The sequence below is a fragment of the Gossypium hirsutum genome, chromosome A13, assembly GCF_007990345.1.
Source record: "Gossypium hirsutum isolate 1008001.06 chromosome A13, Gossypium_hirsutum_v2.1, whole genome shotgun sequence".
In the NCBI taxonomy this organism is placed as follows: domain Eukaryota; kingdom Viridiplantae; phylum Streptophyta; class Magnoliopsida; order Malvales; family Malvaceae; genus Gossypium; species Gossypium hirsutum.
This window is the reverse complement of record NC_053436.1, coordinates 13,890,955-13,908,671: the sequence shown is the minus strand read 5'-3', so window position 1 is coordinate 13,908,671 and position 17,717 is coordinate 13,890,955.

The window sequence follows — 17,717 nt, the reverse complement described above, 5'->3', positions numbered from 1 at the left end:
ATGCAATTAGCATAAAAAATATGTCGTTCTAGAGTATTATCAAATTCCCCCTACTTAGCCCATGCTTGCCTTCAAGTATAGTTCCTACCCACTGTGAAGTTTAGAAATTGCCATGAAAGAAGTACCACTCCAAAGTTTTATAAAAATTAGTCAAAATGCATATGAAAAATAAAGAGAACCCTTAGCTTGCTTTAAGTAAAATTGAAAAAGTATTCCAATTACCACACAAAAAAATTAAGATCGACTTGGATTAATTCATGAAAATTAGGTAATTTATCAAACCTATCAAGACACCCTATTTGTTTCTACCTTTAGTCCCCACATTTTATCAATACACCTCTTTATTTATTTATTTTTGCTTAAGAATATATTGAACCTTTTGACGTGAAGAGAGATGACAGCCAAGCATCCCACCCCGGTTACTCAGCCCAACATACTCTTAATTTTTATTTTTCTTAAGAACATATCGAACCTTTTGACGCAAAGAGAGATGACAGCCAAGCACCTCACCCTGGTTACTCAGCCCAGCACATCCTTAAAAATTAATTCCGGTTAGCAGAGTTTTACCTAACACGTCACACAACCTTTTGACGGGAAATAGGATGACAACCCAAGCACCCTACTCCGGTTACTCAGCTAGTCACATCTTAAGCTTCACTTATAAGCACGGAAACATTATTATTATTAAACGAAATTTTAATTTTGGAGGACTTAGGAGCAACAATCAAGTGTCAAAAATAAGTTTCAGAAACCACCTTAATAGTCATGAACATATTTTAAGCATGCAATTGTATTAAGTGTCCTCTTTTCATTTAGACTTAATCAAATTTACTAAAAGCAAAATAGGGTTAACTCTATTAATCATAACTATTCAGCGTAAAAGAAATAAAACAATGGAGATGTAGGCAAAATCATAACTAACTTAGTAGACAAAAAGCATGCATGTGGGTCAAACAGTGGACAAGTCGTGGTCAAATTTTTGGGCATGAAAAGAGGCAAAATATTCTTAAAAAAAATTATATAGGCAGCAACAATCAAAGCAGCAGCAACAACAAAAAAAAAACAGCATCTAAAATGACAGAAATAATGAGGAATGCCTCCCCCTACTTAAAACACATAGTCATCGATGTGGAATAAATAAATAAATAGGCAGAAGAAAAGTTTAGAAGAACTCCTCGTGTAGTTACTATCATTCGCGCATAATGGTAACGAGTTCGGCTAGCTTCTGGACAAAAGTGTCGAGTCGAGCCTTGATGCGCTCTAAGCGTTGCTCAACGGTCATCGAAGGTTGGGCTTGAGTGGGTACTTCGTGCTGATTTTGTTGTCGAAAGACTCGTTCAGCCGGTGCGGAACGAATGCCTGGAAGAACAAAACAGAAGGAAGATAGAGTGCGAAGAAGCAGTCCCATCGAGTCGAGGCATCGAGCATCCAAAGGATCAGCCTAACAAGCAATATGCAATTCTGAAATAGGAGCATTTGAACCATGCAGAGAAAATAATAGTTGTGTAATAAATGAGCCTAAAATTAGAGGACGCTTTGTATTTATAACATGTTCGATATGAAGCGCATACCAATAGCCCAAATTTACTGGGCGACTAGTATACATACACAATAATAAAAATAATTCCGTCTTCGAGACGGTAGCCAGAGCATCTCGACGGCTTGAAAAATTGTAAGCCAAATAACAGTGTATGTAACATAAGGTAGGGTTACGAAACCATAAATCCTTTGATATTTTTGGGCTATACATGGATTCGACATTATCAGTTAACAAAGCAAAAGCCTCGACAGCCATAAAATCTACAGGAAAAGTACATAGACTATTTTTATAATCAGTAGACATGGTATAGTCCTCAGTCACAAAAGATAATGCAATATTAAAATCAGTAAGGGGCAAACTATGCATGGTATCAAGTAACTGAAATCTGACAACACCAAGTGTATCCAATGATATTTGACCGTGTCGCTGAAAATGAAATGTAGAATAGAATTCCAAAACTAGCTTATAATAGACACAATGAGCAATATCAAAATTTCCAACTCAACCAATATTGCGAAAATAAGTAGTAACAGTAGTTTCAATACGCAAAGCATCCAAAACAGGTAATGATAAACATTTGCAAGGCACGAGTGGTTTATGGCATAAACGATCATACCTATTTCAGCTGGTAGTAGTATCAAATGCTAAGTTACTGTGTAAATGGCACTTGAGCGGTAAAACATTTGCTCGAGATTGGTAAGTTTAGCCACGAGTGGGCAGCGGTTGCTGGTCGTCGTGAATATCAGAGGTGCGGGCGTGAGTATGCTGTTTAGTACTGGTGGAGTCAGAGTCGACGGAGGAATCGGTGCTCGACAACGTTGGTTGGGCCAAGGGGCATGTTGGCTGTCATTGGCGCTGGAGTCACGATGATTCGGATGCCGAACTTCGTGCTTGCGTTGGTGGTGAAAGGCAAAGAATTGGTGATGTGGCATGTAGAGGAGAGAGCAATGGGGTCGGTATGGCTCGTGGTGGAGAAGGAGAGTGCGCTGGTGTTGCGTGAAGCAGAGAAGGTGGCGCGGTCGACATGAGCGGCTGAGAGGAGGATGAAGAGGAGGAGGAAGAGGAGTTGTGCGGGGGAGAGGAGTCATGCAGAAGAGATTGCGATGAGGATGACTTACCGTCGGCCAAATCAACGCGTTGGGGTGCTGAAAATTAGTGCCAGCGACTATTGACGGTGAATGACAGCTCCGCGACAGCGCGGTTATGGGTTATCACCATGATGTGCGGCGATCAGCGATGGGAAGGTTGGGTGGAGAGGTATCGATGGTTAAAGAGAAAAGAAATGAGGAAATTTGGTAAAAAAATTTTAGGTTTTGGGGTTTTATATGGCTGAAATGAGGTGTTTTGCTACAGGTTTTAGGGAGTCTAGGGCAGGAACTCACTATTCTTGGATGGAATAATGATGGAATAGAGGTTGTTTGGGTATAGTTTTTTTGATATTCTGGGGCATGAACGTGCTATTCCTGGCTGTAATAAGGATAATTAAAGGCTGTTTGGCTGCAGGTTTTTTTGTTTCCCTCTTTCTTTTTCTCCTTATTGTTGCTTCGGTTTACCTAGACAAAAGAAGAGAATTTTATCCAAAAATAAATTAATAAATAAATAAAATAAAGTAAAATAAAATAAATAAAATTAATAAAATTAATAAAATTTAAAAAATAAACATTGAGTTACCTCCCAACAAACACTTGTTTAACGTCGTTAGCTCGACGCCGTGAATGGTTATATGGTGGTTTTAGATGAATCTTTTCAACTGTGTAGGCTTGAAAATTCTGGTAAAACGGATTCAACCGTTGGCCATTAATTAGGAACCGCTTTCCTAATTCTTCACTTTCTATTTCAATCGCACCATGTGTAAATACTTTGGTCACAATAAAATGTCCTTGCCATCGAGATTGAAGCTTACCTGGAAATAGCTTTAATACGGAGTTATAAAGCAAAACTTTTTGTCCTATCGAAAAATGCTTCTGAGCTATTTTCTTATCATGAAACAATTTTGTCTTGTCTTTATAAATGCAAGCATTATCGTAGGCATCATTACGAATTTTCTCTAATTCTTGAATGTTTAATTTCCTTGCCTTCCCTGCAGGTTCTAACTCCATGTTACATTGTCGAACAACCCAATAAGCTTTATGTTCCAATTCAATTGGAAGATGACAAGCTTTTCCAAAAATAAGCCGATATGAGGTCATGCCAATTGGTCCTTTATACGTAGTTCGATAAGCAATAAGTGCGTCATTAAGCCGAAGACTTCAATCCTTTCGGTTGGGTCGAACCGTTTTCTCCAAAATAGTCTTGATCTCCCTGTTCGAAACCTCTGCTAGGCCATTCGTTTGGGGATGGTACGTTGTCGCTAAACGATGATGAACTCCATATTTTGACAATAGTGCCTCCATAACTTTGTTGCAAAAGTGGGTGCCATGATCACTGATCAGACCTCAAAGTGTGCCAAACCTAAAAAAATAGTTCGTTTTAGAAACTCCACAACAATTTTAGCATTATCATTACTAGTAGGCTTTGCTTCTATCCACTTAGAAACATAGTCTCCTATAAGAATTATATATATGTTTCTAAATAAGAAAATAAATGGGCCTATGAAATTAATGCCCCATACATCAAAAATCTCACATACATGAATTGGGGATTAGGGCATTTGATTTCGTTTAGTGATGTTACCTGTGTGTTGGCATTTATCGCAAGACTTACAGAAATTATATGCTTCTCGAAAAATTGTGGGCCAATATAGCCCATACTCCAATACCTTGTGAGCAGTCCATTTAGGGCCAAAGTGACCTCCGCAAGCTTCTGTATGATAAAAAGTAAGGATAGAGGTTACCTTGGTTTCTGGAACACATCGTCTTATTATCTTATCTGAACAGTATTTCCACAAGTATGGGTCGTCCCAAATGTAATATTGAGCTTTCCGCCTAAGTTTGTCCTTCACAGAACGTGCTAACTCAGTAGGCAACGAACCTGTGGTTAAGAGATTTACTATATCCGCATACTATGGGTAATGAGCCTCGGTCAAAAATAAGTTATCATCAGGGAACTCATCCTTTATAGGAGTGTCATCATTTGGTATTTTTAGCTTACTGAAGTGGTCAGCTGCCAAGTTTTCGTATCCCTTTTTGTCATGAATCTCTATGTCAAAGTCTTGGAGTAGCAAAATCTATTTAATAAGCCTTAGTTTTTCTTCCTTCTTTGTGATCGAGTACCTGAGAGCTGCATGATCAAAAAAAATAATCACCTTAGATCCCAATAAATATGACCAAAATTTATCCAAAGCAAATACAACAACTAAAAGTTCTTTTTCTGTGGTGGTGTAGTTACTTTGTGCAACATCTAGGGTTTTTGAGGCGTAACAAATGACATGAGGCTCTTTGTCTATCTTTTGCCCTAACACCACCCCCACATTGCGTTCGCTTGTATTGCACATAATTTCAAAGGGGTAGTTCCAATCTAGTGCTTATACTATAGGAGTGGACACCAACTTTTGCTTGAGTGTATCAAATGCCTCCTTACATTTTGGGTCAAACTCAAATTTCTTATCTTTCTGCAATAACTCGCACAACGGTTCAACTACTTTGGAGAAGTTCTTTATAAAACGCCTATAAAATCCTGCATGACCAAGGAAAGAACATATCTCCTTTACAGTAGAGGGATATGGCAAAGAATTTATAATGTCAGTTTTGGCCTTATCGACCTCAATTCCCTTAGCTGAAACTATATGACCTAGAATCAAACCTTTGTTTACCATAAAATGACACTTTTCATAATTCAAGAAAAAATTAAATTCTATGCACCTATTTAAAATTATCGTGAGGTTTTTTAGGCATTCGTCAAAATAATTTCCATACACAGTAAAATCATCCATGAAAAATTTGATAATTTTTTTCACATATTCAAAAAATATACTCATCATGCATCTCTGGAAGGTGACCGGTGTGTTACAAAGTCCAAATGGCATCCTTCTGTACGCAAATGTGCCGAATAGGCACATAAAAGTGATCTTTTCCTAGTCCTCTAGTGCAACTAGGATTTGGAAGAAACTTGAGTATCCATTAAGACAACAAAAGTGAGTTTTGCCAGCTAATCGCTCAAGCATTTGATCTATAAAAGGAAGAGGGAAATGATCTTTTCTAGTGTAAGAATTTAACTTCCTATAATCAATGCAGACACGCCACCCATTTTGCACTTGAGTTGGTACCAAGTCTCTTTCAACATTTTTCTTTACTGTCACGTCCATTTTCTTGGGCACGATTTGTACAGGACTTACCCATCTGCTGTCTGAAATGGGGTAGATTATGTCAGCATCCAGCAACTTGATTATCTCTTTTTTTACTACCTCCATCATATTCGAATTCAACCGTCTTTGTGCCTCTCATCTTGGTTTAGTGTTTTCCTCCAAGTAGATTCTGTATGTGCATGTCAAAGGGCTTATCCCTTTTAAATTGACAATGGTCCAGCCAATCGCCTTCTTATGATTTTGTAGTTCTTCTTCGAGCTTAGAGAGTTTATTTGAAACTATAATCGGTAGGGTATTACCTTTCCCAAAAATGCATACTTAAGATGTTCAGGAATCGACTTTAATTCCAAATTTGGAGCCTGCACAACGAAAGGTAAAAGTTTAGTGTTTGATGGAGACAATAACTTATTAACATATTCATAATCATCAACTATTAGTTCAGTTCATAAATGGACTCCAAAGTCTCCTCTACTAAAGAGTCAATTATATCGACATGGTTTACGCTCAATATTTCGGTTGGGTAACTAATAGCATCGTAAACATTGAACTTCACCATCTCCCTATCAAATTCAATTGTAAGAGTTTCACTTCGAACTTCAATTTTGGTGCTAGCGGTACTAAGGAAAAGTCGGCCCAATAAGAGGTCTGAAGATCTAGGAGCGCTATCCTCTTTTATTTTTATCACATAAAAATCTGTAGGAAAAATAAGTTCATTAACTTTTACCAATATGTCCTCGAAGACTCCTTCGGGATGCACAATGGACCTATCTGCCAACTGAATGATAACACTTGTTTTTTTCAAAAAGCTTTAAGTGATTCATATATAGAATAATGCATAACATTTATTGAGGCCTCTAAATCAAACATAGCTTTCTTAATTCCCAAATGGCCTATCTTGCATGGTATTGCAAACATGCTCTTATCTTTACATTTCGCTGGTATCTTCTGCTGTAATACTGTAGATATATTTTCACCAACACTTACCTTTTCATTACCTGTTAATTTTCGTTTGTTGGCGCAGAGTTCTTTAAAGAACTTGGCATACCGCGAAATTTGTCTAATGGCATCTAAGAATGGTATATTGATCTCGATATTTCTGAATGTTTCGAGGATTTCCTTGTCTTCTTTGCCATTTTGACATTGGTTTAATCGTCCTAGAAATAGAGGTTGAATTTTTCGAAAATGGGGGTTTTGCTCAGACCTATTCGTCATTATCAAGATTTTCCTAGGTGATTTCTTGGCCAAGATTCTTGCTAGGAATTAGTTCCAGTACCTTTCCAGTTCACAGCTTCACTGCATTCACGTTTTGTCTAGGGATTTGGTTCTGTTTGTGACTGGAGCTTCCCTTGAGAACTTATTTTCTCAATTGATATGGTCAATTCTCTTATAGATGCCTCAATTTTTTGTTGAAAATCAAGTATATTAGCTGCTAATTTATTGACCAAAGTTTCTAGAGAATTACATGAATCTCATGGCTGTTGTGGAACCCGATTGTGGTATGGCTGGTTATATCGTGGATTGGCCCCATAACTTAAGTTAGGGTGATCCCTCCATGCTGGGTTATAAGTGTTAGCGTAAGGGTCGTATCGCCTTTATGGTGGCCCAAGGAAATTTCCCAGAGCATCTAAGTCAGCCATAGTATCATCATACAAGCTGGGACATGCATCAGTTGTATGTTCAGGTGTAGCACATATTCCGCATACTTGGGCTGGTTTGGCTTTTTCTAGAACAAGAGAACTCACAATATTAGTAAGTCTATCAACTTTATCTTCTAAGGTTGAATTACTTAGCTAGTGAACCCTTCTAGGGGGTTCAGGATTGGCTCAGAATTGCTAAGTATTTGCAGCCATCGTGAAGATCAAGTCTCTTGCTTGTTGGGGAGTTATGTTGACCAACGCTCCTCCACTAGCGACGTCTACCATGTTCATCTATATGGGTTTCAAGCCTTCATAAAAATATTGGAGAAGAGATTGTTCTGTAATACCGTGTTGTGGACAGCTTGTACACAGCTTCTTGAATCGCTCCTAATAGTCGTAAAGAGACTCTACTTCTTTTTGCCTTATTCGAACGATCTCTCTTCTTAACTCAGCTGCTCGTGATGCTAGAAAAAACCTGTTGAGAAATAAACGAGAAAGATTAGCCCAAGTTGTAATAGATCCAGGAGGTAAGTAAAATAGCCATTCCCTAGCTGAGTTTGCTAAGGAAAAAAGAAAGCACGCAGTTTAATTTGATCCTCAGTTACCCCCTGAGATTTCATGCTAAGACAAACCATATGAAACTATTTCAGATGTTTGTAGGGATTTTCATTTTGCAACCCATGAAAAGTTGGCAGAAGTTGGATTAAACCTGACTTTAATTCAAAATCAGTATCTATAGTAGGATACGCAATGCACAATGGCGATTGTTTTGCCGAAGCTTCGTCTAGTTGCCGAATTATTTGAGCCATAGGTTGATGTGGTAAATTAGGGTTTTTGTTAACCCTAGTGTTAAGTACTTCTTCTGATGAGTCGACTTCTATTTTTTCACTTTCAGATGTTGGAGTAGGGTTTTCGTTAACCTTAGACTCTGCTTCGTCGTCGATTCTGATTTTTGGCGGTGGATTACTTTGAGTTCCAACCACCGCTGACTATTTTTTCCTTAGCTTTGTTTCCTTGCGGTTGGCTCTCGGAGTCTTCTCTATCTCCGAATCAAACGCAAGAGTACCTGGAGCAGATCTGGTCATAAAAAACAAAGAACAAGATTAGTACGTTATTGATCCCCGGCAATGGCGCCAAAATTTGATGTGGTCGTTGAGAGCATAAAAAATATCCTATCCCTATAAAATATTGAAAATAATAAAAAATAATAGTATAAGGGAAGTAGGGTCAAATCCTCAGGGACCGGATTTGCACAATCTCTTGTTCTTTGAAATCCTAGTCAGAATCGTGCCCAAGAAAACCTACGTGCCTGGAAAAGAAATAATAATAAAAACTTAATTAAAAGTTTTGATCTGGAAAAATAAAATAAAAACAGAATTAAAAGTTCTGACTGAGATTTCGAAATTAAAAATAATAGAAATAAATAAAGTTGAGGAAAATGTGTTCTTATAGAGAAATTCCAGCCTCTGGTTGTCTCAATTAGCCTTGGGTTAAATCCTCGGCTTTTAGGTGATCCTTTTCAAACAGAATAAGCCAGTTATAGAGGAAGAGGACGCCTACGACCACCAGCTCCAAGAATTTGGACTTACAATTTAGCGGAACCTGACTCTAGCCAACAATCGCTTCTGTGGGATCATCTTATGCTAGATCATCACTTCTCAATGGCGAATCCCACGCCATTTTATCTCTTGGGATCTCCAACTTCTGAGCAGTAAGCTAATGAATCGATTGTGCAAGCTTCCCAAAACATACAAAGCGGCTGATGAGCATATTAATTTACATGATTCTTGTGTTTAATTTGGTTTATTTCTGAATTAATCCCTGATTAATTGGTGTTTTTATGATTTAATTTTGTCAGGGATACAATTGGTCAAAAACGAGCAAAAATGGGCCAAATTGAAAGACAAATCATTGAATCGGGGCCAAATTAAAAGGATGGAGAAAGCCAAGGATTTATTATAATTTTGACTTTGTAAAAAGCTAAAAATAGAAAGATTTTTATTTTGTTTTATTTTTATTTTATTTTATTTTATTATTTATTTTTATTTTATTAATTTAGGTTAAGCTATTTTTAGTAAACCCCATGTATATAAATAGGGGCTTTTAGTTCTTAGAAAATCATCCTTTAATTTGTATTCCTACTTTTACTTGGAATAGAATTACTCTCTCTTTTGTTTTTCCTTTTTCAATTTGGAGTTGGAATATCATTTTTTTCTCTTCAATTTGACGTTTTATTTTGTAGCATTGTCTCCAATTTTTGTTTCTTTTCCATAATTGGGCCAATTGCTCTACAAGTCTTTTCCATTCATTTCTTCACCATAATCCCCAAATTTCTCTCCAAGCTCACAAAGCATGAAAAATTTCATGCTTAACTAAATTCTATCTTAGCTTTAGGCCGATGTTCTTTTCGGTCGAGAATTGTGAGATTCGCACTCGCACCTAAAATCCTTCCAATCGGTATTCACCTTTTTCCTAAGTATCGGGATAATCCAATCATCCTTTATAGTTGAATTCGATTTCAAGTCAAAGTGCGCGTTGGTTTGGAGTCGTGTTTGCTTACAGTTGGAGATTCAAGTCAGCCGTGCTGTATTCGAATTTTCGAGAACAAATCGAGGAAGAGGTGATTGGGTTTAAACGACCTACGCAGTTGAGGCTGTTAATTTGAGTTGGGTTCTTCAGAACGCAAGGCTGCCGGAATCTTGAATCGAGAACATGTGTATCTCAGTTAGATAATCGATAAGGGTTGGTTTGCAGGTCGTACCAGAACCAGCTACTAGAGGAAGAATTGATGGTTAGGACGTTCTTAACTGCTATAACTAGCTTATCGATTGGAGGAGAAGATTAATTTTTGAGGATCGATTCTCAACACGGAATTGATCGAGTCTAAGGCTAAGGCTTATTTTATCTGTTGTAAAATTCTGAATTTATTTTCTAATTTATTTAATTAATTGTTTATGCTATTTCAGTTATCTATTTTCTAAACATTTCAAAAATCCTCGATTTACTTTTATTTCAAATTTTTCATGTACGATTGGAGTCGTGGGCACGACTATTGCCACGACCTTTGACTCGACAGACAATCTGATTATATGCTATACACGGAAGTCGATTATCACATCCAATCCTTGTGGACTCGACCCTACTACCACTCTCTACTAATTAGAGTTATTTTGTAGGAATTATTTTTGGTGGATTCGACGCCCATCAGCGGCCGCCTTTGCACATGTTGAAAAGATCACCTTTTAAGGGACATGGACGGACGCGTCAGCCTTGTAATACATAGAAGTGATGAATAATCATCGAAAAGGCTAAGTACGGATTCTAAGTCTTAAGAACCCTTTTTGGGAAATTTTGACAACCTTCAGCTAGATAGATTTAGTGGCTCATGATTTTTGGGGAAAAACAAATAAATATAATGGGAATGAATTTTTTTTGAAAGAAAATATGGAAAGAACAAAAAGACTAAATTTATGGGGGAGAGAGTGTTTACAGCAAAAGATCGACAAAATTTGTGTCACTTCATCCCCTATTTATAGTTCTAAGAAACCTAGCTATTCCTAATTAAATTCTAAAAGATAAATACAAATAAATAAAGATAATTAAAGATAAATGAAAATAAATCTTAAAATTAAATCTAAATAATAATCCTTAATAATTATCCTAATATAATTAAACATTAAATAGAGTCTTGTGTTATAAAATGTCTTCTTTTGCACTTTTGCCCTTATGTCTTCCATACTTGCATTTTTGGCACCATCTTTTTCCCTATGTCGCATGTTGGCCTATTGTATCTTCAAATTTGCACTTTTTGCCCTTAAATTTCCTTTTGCCTCCAAATTAGTCCCTAAAAGATAAAAGACCATAAATAGCTTAAATTAGTAGGGTCATACTCAAAATAAATGTGCAATTAGCACATAAAAATATGTCATTTTAAACTCAACCTCTGCACTTCTTGCTACAACATTTTTTTTTACTTCGCCAAGTCACAAGGTTTCCCCAAAGAAATGTACAATATCCTAATGCAGATCTTCTATCTGTTATTGAGCCTGCCTAGTTTGCATCTGTATAAGCTTCAATTCCTCTTTGTTAGGATTTCTTGAAGAATAAGCCCTTTTCAGGTGAACTCTTCATATATCTCAAAATCCAAAACACTGCTTCTTTATGTTCCTCCATTGGAGAGTGCATAAATTGACTCACTAAGCTCACTGCAAAAGCTATGTTTGGCCTTGTATTTGATAAGTAAATTAACTTACCGATTAATCTTTGGTACTGCCCTTTATCAACTGATCAACCTTTTTTATTTTCGAATTTTACATTTGGATCAATTGGTGTGTCAGCTGGGCGGAAACCGCTCATCCTAGCCTCTTTTAAAAGTTCAATCACATATTTTTTTTGAGAGACCATAAGACGCTTCTTTGATCGAGCAACTTTCATTCCAAGAAAAACTTCCATTCTAAGAAAGCATTTCAAAGGTCCCAAGTCTTTGATCTCAAACTCCAATGCTAGATGCTCATTGAGATTCCTTATTTCATCCATATCATCTCATGTAAGAATGATATCATCGACATAAACTATAATAACTGCTATTCTACTTCTTTGTGAGTGTCGATAGAACATTGTGCGATCAGCTTACCCTTGTGAGTAGCCTTGTTTTTTAACAACTTGAGTGAACCGTTCAAACCAAGCTCAAGGAGAATGCTTTAGACCATACAAAGATTTCCTTAGCTTACATACTCGAGTTCCAAATTTTTCTTCAAAACCTAAAGGAGGATCCATGTAAAGTACTTCTTTAAGTTTCCCATTCAGGAAAGAATTCTTCACATCTAGTTGCTGTAAGGACCAATCAAGATTAACAGCAATTGATAAAAAAACTCTAACAGAATTTAATTTGGCTACTGGTGCAAATGTTATAAGATAATCTATCCCGTATGTTTGAGTGTACCCTTTAGCCACCAATTGGGCTTTGTATCTATCTAAAGATCCATCTGGTTTGAATTTGGTTATGAACACCCATTTACAACCTATAGTTTTTTCCTTACAAGTAATTCCACTGTTTCCCATGTACATGTTTTTTCAAGAGCACGCATCTTCCTTAAAATAGCCTCCTTCCACTCAAGAACTTGTAAAGTATCTTTCACATGTTTGGGTATTTTTACAGCATCGAGACATGAAACAAAGGTTGAGAATGTCAAATAAAAGGCTTTATAGGACATAAAGTTAGACATAGGATATTTGACAACATTTCTAACACCTTTTCTTTTAGCAATTGGAATATCTAAATCAGAAAATTCATTGGTTGGATTATGAGCTTTACCTAGACTTTTGACAAGATCTTGCGGGTCAGATTTTTGGTGATGAATCTGGTGTATTCCACTTTCTTGATTTCGATTTCTTCTTGAGTAAACAATTAACTCCTTTGTTTGTTCTTTATTCCCATGATCAGACTCTATACCTTCATACTCCTTTTCATTAATAACATTAACATTATTAATTTCAGTGTTAATCATAAATTCACCTTCCCTATTATTAGAATCCCTATGTTATATATTCCTAGTGTTTTCTTGATCAAATATAAAATCTTCCTTACTATAATTCCCTCCCTGAAGATTAGAATCAAAGTAAGCTTGCGTTTCAACAAATGTAACATCCATGGTAACAATAATCTTCCTATCAATTGGATCGTAACATTTGTAACCCTTTTTATTAGAAGCATAGCCACCAAAGACACATTTTGTTGCTCTGGGATCTAGTTTACATTGGTTGTGAAGATGAACAAAAACACTACATCCAAAAACTCGGAGGGATAAATCTGTGATCAATTTAGAGTTAGGAAAGTTATCTTTAAAGAGACGAAAATGAGTTCTATAGTTTAGAGTTTTACTAGGCATTCTATTAATAAAATATGTAGCTGTTAATAAGGCTTCACCCTAAAGATAATGTGGTACCTGACTAGTGAACATCAAGGCTCTGGTTACTTCCAAAATATGTCGGTTTTTTCTTTCTGCAACCCCATTTTTTTGTGGTGTATTTGTACAAGAGCTTTGGTGGACTATACCATGTTTGGTTAAGAAAACACCAAATTGGTCATTAAAAAAATTCCCCACTATTTTCACTCTGAAGTACTTCTATTCTCACACCAAATTGTGTTTTCACCATAGCATAAAAAGACTAAAGCACATTTTTAACTTTAGACTTATCTTTTAATAAAAACACCCAACAAATGCGAGTATGATCATCAATAAATGTGACAAACCAACATTTTCCTGAAAAATTTGAGACTCTCGAAGGTCCCCAAACATCACAATGAATTAATGAAAAAGGTTTAGAAGCTTTATATTTTTGAGGTGGGAAGAATGATCGATGATGTTTAGCCAATTCACAAAATTCACAATGATATGGAAAAATACTTTTATTTTAAAATAGATCAGGTAACAAATATCTTAAATAGTAAAAATTAGGATGTTCAAGCATATAGTGCCAAATCATAACCTTATCAAAACTAGAAGTAGAATTTAAACATAAAGTAGTTGTTGGTTGACTTAGATGGTCGTCACCAAGAAAGTAAATTCCACCAGATTCTTTAGCATTGCCAATCATCCTTCTCGAGAATATGTCCTGAAATTTACACATAGAGGAGTCAAATATAACATGACAATTTGAGGACTGGGATAATTTACTAACTGATATGAGATTACAAGCTAGATTTGACACATGTAAAACATCAAGTAAAACCAAGGAAGGAAAAATTTTAACAGTGCCTTTCCCGGCTATTGCCGAGGATGACCCATCTGCTACTTTGATTTTTTTGTTTTCTGCACAAGGTGTGTAAGTTCGAAAAGAAAATAATTACTAGTCATGTGATCATTAGCTCCAGAATCAATGACCCACGTGTTTGTTCTACAAGGCTTGGCACTGAAAAGAATAGAAAAATTAATACCTAATTAGGAAAAGGAGGAAAAAGGATTATTGGGTGAGTTAGGAACATAATAACTCATCCGAAATTGTGGTGATTGAAAAAGATTGAGTAGATGCTTTAGTTGTTCCTTAGTGAATGAAGACCTTTCTAGAGAACTTTGGCCTTCATAATTTTCATTAGTTGTTTCAACGGTAAAACTTCCTTCCTCTGTTTGATTGCTGGATCTCTTATCTCCAGTGAAGGCTGTTTTAACCATGATCCTACTAGAGATAACCTAACTCTGATATCATGAAAGTTTTCAAGAGAGTATTTAATAAAACTGTTCTTTTTTTTATTAATGATAAACCATAATTTATACATATTTTTACCCCAATACTTGGCATAATTAGGGATGATTTATTATAAGATTTAGTGAATTTTATGCTTCTAATCCTTTAATTTCATGTTTTATATTTAGAAGAGCTTAGGATGGCAAAAAGAGTAAGAAACGGGCCAAAAACGGACAAATTGGGCCTAAATCAGTGTTTCACACGACCTGGGCACTTCCACACGGGTGATCCACACGCCCGTGTGTGACACACGGGTAGACCACATGCCCTTGTGTCATGGCCGTGTCGACACTAATCCAAGTCAGAATTGCACACGGCCTGAGCACTTGCACACAGGCGTGGCATACTGATGATCGTCAAATCGTGATAAGTTTTAAATTTATAATTGACCGTACTTGAAAACTAACTATTACATGATGAAGGCAAGCGCACCTATCGAACAGTAGTATAGTTTATAGCAAGACAGGGATGTCGAACCCACAGGAACTAAAAGTACTAGTATTAACTTTCTTTTTATTATCTAGCCTAAAATTAAAGGGGATTTGTTTTAACTAAACTAATTAACTAAACTAAGAATGCACATAAAGTAAATTGGGGAAATACTTTTAGGAAAAACTAATTGATTTGGACAATACCCAAGAGAAAATCCACCTAGGGTTCACTTGTTATTTGACTCTAAATCAGACGATTTATTCACTTGACTTGATCCGTAGAAATCCCTAAGTTATATTATTATCTCTCTTGAGACTAACAACGTCTAACCCTAGGTTGATTAATTGAAATCTCTTTCTAATTAAAACCCCTAGTGTTGCATTAACTCGATCTATGGATTCCCTTATTAGGTTTCACCTTAATCCGGTAAAATTATATCGCCCTATGTCTAGGGGTGCTGTGACAGCCCTAAAGTGACCCTAGTCGGAAAGCGGTCTCGGGACTGCTAGACCGAGTCACCAAATTATTTGAATGTGATAATTATTGCCTAAAGTATGTGAATATAAATGTGTGAAAGTTTTAAGCTTCGATTTAGTTAATTGCATGTGAATTTAGTTGATAGGACTTATGTGAGAAAATTTAGAAATGTGCTAGGCAAATGCAAGTGGCCTAATAGTGCATGTAATCAAAGGGGTGGACTTGCATGTCAATTTCCCCCCATTTAAGTACTAGTGGCCGGCCATGACAAGGGATGATGGGCAAAACATGTCATGAAACATGTTGTGTTAATGGAAAAATAAAATAAGAAGCATGGGCAAAACATGTCATGAAACATGTTGTGTTAATGGAAGAACAAAATAAGAAGCATGGGCAATAAACTAATAAGAAATTGAAGGAAGAAAACAAAGAGAAAAAAAATGTGTTCATCATTCTCATGCATGACCAAAAAAAAAAGAAGAGAAAGCTCTCATGTTGTTCTTGGCCGAATAGGAGAAAGAAAAAGAAGGAAAAAGAGCTTTGAGGAAATCGGCTATGGTGGTTTGATAGACTAAGGTATGTTTGATGATGTTCCATGAGATGCATGCATGTTTTAGTAGTTAGCTTGAGTTCTAAATAGCCCATGGTTCAAATCTTTACTATGTCATGGAGATGATATTCGGCCAAGGTGGATTGGTGTTGATATCATTTGCATGCTAAAAGTGAAGCTTTGTAATGGTGCATGTGATGGTGGATTGATGATTCTTGAATCTTCTTTTTAGCATTTTTGAGTGTGACATTAAGTTCTTTGTTTAACCATGACCAAAAATTGAAATGGTATGGTGTTGTGATGCAATCGGCCCCAACATAGACATGTATGTTCGGCCACATGAATAAGTACATAAGTTATGTGTATGTTCGGCCATAGGTAGCCTATTGATGGCTTTAGCTTGACTTAGAAAATTTGGCTAAGGGGAAATATTAGCTAGTATGTTGAATTCGATTCGTGATTTCGTACATATGTGACTCTAGTGTCTAATGTATATATGGGCTAAGTACCTTGAGCTTCTCTTTTGATGTTCGAATGAATTGTATTAAATTGCTTGATGTGATTAAAAATGAGTATGACCATTGTGTATTTGAGCTAAAAGGTGGCCATATGACCTATCAAACTCCTTGTCATATTCGGCCATAAGCTAGCAAAATGAGACTTTAATGAGTTAAATTTGTTTGAATTAAGCTCAAGAGCAAAGGGGAACTAAATCCGATAAAGGGAAGGAAAAAGTGGTCGAATAGCCGTCGAAACCGTTCGACAACATCCGAGGTAAGTTCTTGAGTAATAGAGCTTAAATTATGATTTGATTAGATCATGTTTTAAGCAAATCAAAATCATGCTCTTTGTGTGTGGCTATTGAGCCGAAATTGCAAGAGTGATAAGTGTCTTGTGTTTGAGTTTTGCTAATGAAAATGAAATACGAATGTGTCATGATTTATTGTTAAATGTGCATGGTTATTCGAATGATGTCCGGGCTAAGTCCCGAAGGCTTTGTGCTAAGTGACCATATCCGGACTAAGATCCGAAGGCATTTGTGCGAGTTACTAATTCTGGGCTAAGCCCGAAGGCATTGGTGCGAGTTACTAAATCTGGGTTAAGTCCCGAAGGCATTTGTGCGAGTTACTATAACCGGGCTATGTCCCGAAGGCATTTGAACGAGTAGCTATATCCGGTTAAATTCCGAAGGTATGTGATTTGGGAATGAACGATCTTGCTGTAAAAATTTCAGTTGATACGCTTGTAACATCCCAACATTGAGGTATGTTTCGTATGTGCTTGAATTAGTTGAGCCCTTACAAATAAGTATTCGCTCAGTTGATAAATGAGCTACCGGCCTTTGGCTAAGTTGATCTTTGTGTATGAATATAAGGGTTGGTAATGTGAAGTAAGTATGATATTGAAAATTTGTGCATATGAAATTATCTGTTTAGCTACATGAATGCTATACTTTTGTTGTGCTGGAATCCCTTGCTCAAAACTTACTAAGCATAAATTGCTTACTCCGTTTCTTTGTTTCTCTGTTTTATAGATTTTGGCTCGTCAGCTATCGGACTCGGGATTTTTGGAAGTCGAAGTCTCCCACACTAT